Below are 6000 nucleotides of genomic sequence, written 5' to 3' on the forward strand. Positions count from 1 at the left end.
TGCTGCTCCAAGTATAGTCTTTAATGTGCAAATCACAACGTTTTGACCAACGAATGGTCTTCCTCAGGCGGTCCCCTGAGGAAGACCATTCGCTGGTCGAAACGTGATCTGCACAATAAAGTTTAATTGGAGCAGCAGCTGTCTTGGTACGTATCTTTTTTTGTCCTGCACCTACGTGGATGTGCATAACAATTCCTTTTGATTTTGTCCTAGTGACATCATGCCACACTAATTTTCACTGTGTTCACTGTCCAAAATATTTGTCTCCATATACTGTTGCATTTCTACTCTGGTTGCACTGTAATGATGTAATGAGAGTCCTTTAATATAGCCATTGCCCCGGGCCTTTTCATTCACACACAGCCCTACAATATTATCACCCCATGCCCCAGACAGAGAGAAAGATGGAGAGAGGTACGGCTTGCCTCCCGAGAGGAGATTTGCGCTCTACTAAGTGTCACTTTCCAGTTCTACAGCATTATAACATTTTTCACCAGGACAACTTAAAGACCCTTCTTTGTACCACAAAGACATGCAGTAGACACCTTCATCAAGTGGGGTGACATGTCACCAAAACACAGGAGCTGGTCCTTGACCTGATGCAAGTAACTGACCAGTAAGTGGTCACCAAAAAGCAGACAGTTGTCCTCGTATAAATACTTGGGTATCCACATAGACAGCCATTTCTGCTGGATAACATACAACGATATGCAATATATTAAGACGTTTGAGGCTGTACTGCATGAGCAGACAGTCATTTTGATATTCTACAATCCAAGAGAACATCATTAGATACAGAATTACAGCTTGGTTTGGCAGCCGAACAGTGAAACTGAAAAGCAGGCTTTCCAGAAAGCAAAGAACGTCTATGAAGGTAATAGAGAAGGAAGAATAATGAGCCCACACAGCCTGCATGAGCAGGCAGTCATGAAACAAGCAACAAAAAATCATTGCAGAATCTCATCATCCTAAGGCTCTGCTCTGAATGGGAACCTCTGTGTGCCAAAGTGCAAATCAAACCTTCTTGAAGCTATCGTTTGTTACAGCCTCATTCAAGATGCTGAACTCTAATGCTAAATCTTATGCAATGGAGCAGCGTGCACTCTAGCACTTTGTCAGTTTTCTTTTAAGTCGTCGTCTTGTCATTGTTTTTTGCGCTGTCATGTTGTCATTGTCAATTGTATGTCTTTTTTATTATCTCTGCCAGGAGATAATATTTCACCCTTGATGTCTGTCTGTCTGTCTGTCTGTCTGTCTGTCTGTCTGTCTGTCTGTAGCTAATCTTGGATACTATATGGTTGATCAGCAATTGTATTCATTCATTCAAAATTAGCAAAATTCTTCAAAAAGTTTTTTTTTCAAGATATTCTAAATGGTTCCAAATATTTTTGAAAAAAGCTCACAATGCGTCACGATGAGCTTGTAGACGGGCTATTTTTGAAAAGCTGAAAAATAAAATAGGACTCAAGCATTTAATTACTGAACAGATAGGATATTCTAATTTGCGAGGGCCCATTGTTTTTGTGAGTGGATTATAGCCTTTAAAGTTTGCTTGGCACTTAATCTGCACAGGAAGGGAACATGGCAGTCAGCTCTATTCTCTCATTGAATTCTATATATGGATTCTCCTCGGCTCACCTGCGGCGTAGGAGGAGCCATTCATCAATGCACGAGGACAGAAATATCCTGATCGTTTGTTTCCCCTGATCCCCCCCCCCCCCACCCCCCCTCCTACTGCCTCCTGCTCCCATCTTTCATCTCTCACTTTGTTCTTTCTCTCCACCCCACCACTCTGTCCGAAACTCTCATTCATTTCTCTGTGACTCTTTTTTTGTGTTCTGTCTCTCTCTCTCTGTCTGTCTGTCTCTCTCTCTGTCTCTCAGACGGATGCAGGGTGTGACTGATGGTTTGATGAAGTGCAGTGGACTGAGCTGCCTGCTTGTATGAGCCTTTAATAGAAAGCTGCTGTCAGTGCATGACTGCTTCCCTGTTATTAACCGTGTGTGTGTGTGTGTGTGTGTGTGTGTGTGTGTGTGTGTGTGTGTGTGTGTGTGTGTGTGTGTGTGTGTGTGTGTGTGTGTGTGTGTGTGTGTGTGTGTGTGTGTGTGTGTGTGTGTGTGTGTGTGTGTGTGTGTGTGTGTGTGTGTGTGTGTTAGTGCTGGGCAATATATTGGTATTGTGATATTAAACTAGATATCATCTGGGCTTTTGGATATCATAATACGATATATCGTCACAATATCTGCTGTAGCACAAATTGCCCAGTTGGGGACAAAATAAACTTGACCTTGAATATCAATATAGAGGTATTTGGTCACAAAATATTGTGATATTTGCGTGCTTGTGTATGTGTGTATGCGCAAGTCACCCAGGCAGGGAGGCTAAAGCCGGATATCCATTGGCATGGAGTTTCCTACGCATACCTGTGCATTTGAGAGGGGGTAGCCTACTGGTACTTTAATGTAATGGAAACGGCGAATATTTTGATGTGGTGTGGTGTAGTGTGGTGTGGTGCTAAAGCTGCAGTCGAAATCCAGCTTAAGTGTACAGCGATGCAGCAGGTGACAAGGCCTTCCATATTCAGTGTTTATTTGTGAAAAAGCTTTCTCCTCTCACTACGCTTTCACCTTCCAAAGCTACAGATGGCAGGGCTGTTCCCTATCCTTCAGCATCACTCCACAGATAGAACTGCTTCCATTTTCAGAACTCAGATCTAGGGGGTGGATTCATGGCTTTAGCAGTTACCGTGGTGAATGCCTAACAACTATATACTTTGTTGACCATGGTCCACCACCAGGGGGACTACTGTATACCTTGGTCTCCTCCTTTTGTCCCTCTACACCCATTCTCTTTACCGAAAATAGCGGATTGTGGATCTGCTATTTTGCTGAATATTCAGTCATTATGACATGCCATGCAGATCTGCTTGTTCAGATTTCCAGGCATATATCCAGTAACATCAATATAGATACACAAACATACAGTACAAACACATGCAATAAGCCATATTGGCAGATTCAGTCAAGGGTGAAAAAATAATGGATTCTTATACTTTCTGAGATATTTCATTGTGTGTGAAGCCAAACCAAGTAGTAGTAATGTGTAAATTACATTCCTTGTCGGCCACTGATTGTATTAGTTTGGTTGTTGGATTAGTTTTTACGACAGCAAAGGTGTGATATCTGTAGGAATCAGCAGTTTGCCATATGCTGCACTGCTCTTTTTACCTTTTTACCTCAGTCACGCCACAAAAATCTATTATAGAGGCAAAAAATAGATTACACTTTGCCAGCTAGACAAAATGCTAGCAAGAAGGAAAATAGAACAAAAATACTAAGCACCCCAAACATTCTACGGTATTTTGTGAGGTGAATAACTGAAGCCTCAGGCACATTACTTATTGGTCAGGGACTTTTCACACACAGACTGTGGAGATCTTTCATTTCTGACAGGTACAGTAAGTCTACATATGCAGCTTTTTTTTCTCCATTTTTTTTTTTAATCCATTAAGACCGGGAACACATTTGTGTCATTCTAAGATTTCTTCAAAAATAGCAGATATACAAGCTCATAGCACGGCACCGAGTGCCGCACTATGAGCTTGTAGTATCTGCTATTTTTGAAAAATCGTGACAATTTGTGCAAATCTTTGAATTTATATTTTCTTTTAAAGCAAGCATTTTTAACTCCAATCTTTGCTTCTGGGGGTCCCTGGAACAACATGTTTTGAGAGGGGGGGGGGGGGGGTCCGCGGCCATATACATATCATTTTGGGGGTCCTTGACATGGAAAAGTTGGAGCACTACTGATATAGCAACATACCGTTTGGCTGTAGAAAACAATTTTGTATTTGGCCGCGGACCCCCATCTCAAAATGTTTTGTTCCAGGGACCATCCGAGAAGCAAAGATTTGAGTTACAAATGTTCGCTTAAAAAAACATACATATTCAAAGATTTGTCCAAAATGTTCAAGACTGATTTACACATCTGCTATTTTTGCACAGCCAAAGAAATCTAAAATGACACAGATGCATTCCTGGATTTGAATGGGTTAACAAATACACTGTCCTGCTTTGATACCAGTGCTCCTTTATCTGCCTCGACAGCTTTGCTCTCATCTGACCTTCTAGTTAAACACAGCTTTTATGGAAATGAGAAGGAAGTCCTTAAAAGGACACTCTTTAAAGCGTTGATGATGCAGCACTTTATAGTATGATTTTAAACAAACTCACAAAATACTTTTCCATTTGTTGATCCCCTCCTTTCTCTCTCTGCTCGTCCCTCTTTTTCTCCCTCTTTCATTCATCTGTATATAAACCTGTCTGTGGAGGTTGTTAAGGGGCTGTGCACTACCACCCCATAAAACCAGATATATGTATAAATCACTTTATCCCATTACAATCCACCCAAAATGTCCAGGAGAGCATCATCATACACTACTACGGTACATGCATCATGTCCAGCTCCGGCTGAAGTGATATTCAAAGATCTGCGGGACGTCTGTATGCATGGTTTAAAAAGACCCCCGGAGTCTGAGGAAGGATATCCATTTGCAAAGCCAATGATCATGTCTTTTGGAACTTCTTTTTATTATCACGTCATCTTATGTTCTTGTAAAATTGTGCAATTTTGATCCAAGGGGGCGTTCAGTTCTGGCCTGATGCATCTGAAGTGACGGCCTTCTGGCAGCTGAATCCCTGACTGCCTGTCTATCGGTTAACTCATTCAATCTGGGAACGCATCTGTGTCATTTTAGATTTTAGCTATAGTCATTATTTTATACTTTGGCTATTCAAAAAAGCAGCTATACGCCGCGCTATGAGCTTGTAGATCTGCTATTTTTTTTTAAATCATGAACATTTTCGCAAATTTTAAAGCGAACATTTGTAACTCAATACTTTGCTTCAGGGGGTCCCTGGAACAAAATATGTTGAGATGAAGTTCCGCGACCGAATACATATAATTTCGGGTGGTCCTTGACATGAAAAAGTTTGAGAACCACTGATGTTATACAGTAGCAACATACGGTTTTCAGAAAACTGTTAGGATTTAGAAGACATTTGTAGATGCGTTCCTGGATTTAATGGGTTAACCCTATACATAGTTGCTATAGGGTCTCCCAACACTTTACTTTGTCTGCTCCTTTTTTCCCTTTATACCAAATCTCTTTGCTTGTTCTGTAGATCTGCTATTTTCGCTGAATGGTAGCCCCCCCAGAATAGAGACGCTAGGGTTCATGTGGATAAACTGCACGAGAACACCGAGATGATAATCAAATAGGTCAGATTCTTTGTCAGCCTGATGTTTCTCAGTGGAACCTAATCTGGCCGTGCTGGAGCTTTTGGACAGTTCAATTTGCAGTGAAAGGGCCATGGGATCGATACTTGTGCTTGTTTTCATGCAAAGGTCACCCAGTCCCCTTGATGCCATGCCTCTCTAAAGATTTGTCCACATGCTGTTAGTGTGTGTACTGTTTCTGGATGTGCAACTGTGCCATCTCAACATTTTCTTTACACACGTCACACTGCAGTGAATGCATGAGGCTGTGCCACAGAACACAGTACACCGACTTGGACTCAAATCCCTTCTCCCAGGCCAAATCAAGATTCATTCCCACTGGTGCCTTTCAGTCTAAGCCAGACTGGTGGGGAGGGGGGGGTTCATTATTCCCCTATTGCTTGGTTATCTTCTTACCGTAAAAAATACTTTTCTTAAGCAACTGAAGTGATTCATTACTGAGGGGTTGTACGGAGGTAAAGAAGGATAATACCGATGACAAGGTGTCAAGCAGCCCGACACAAAGACTTGAAATTGGAGTCGTATTGTATTTTGTTATCCACCATATCTGGCTGTAGCCCAGCAGCTTGCGTACAATGCTTTTAGAAATGCTGTTTTTATCCAGCCAAAGTAGTCTATTTCACATGACTCTTTCGGTCTCAAATGGAAGTCCCGCTCCGCGGCACCGTCTGCTCTCTGTCTTTGTTTCCACGATCGCACCCT

The 6000-nt window shown here is 41.9% G+C and overlaps 1 protein-coding gene across 1 annotated transcript in view; it reads left to right on the top strand.

The window, feature by feature from the left end:
• prex2 (phosphatidylinositol-3,4,5-trisphosphate-dependent Rac exchange factor 2) overlaps window positions 1–6000 on the top strand; it is a 160083-nt gene that overhangs the window by 141676 nt on the left and 12407 nt on the right. The gene's annotated exons all lie outside the window — the stretch shown is intronic.

This window comes from Gymnoscopelus microlampas (assembly GCF_963454915.1).
Source record: "Gymnoscopelus microlampas genome assembly, chromosome: 22".
Lineage (NCBI taxonomy): Eukaryota > Metazoa > Chordata > Actinopteri > Myctophiformes > Myctophidae > Gymnoscopelus > Gymnoscopelus microlampas.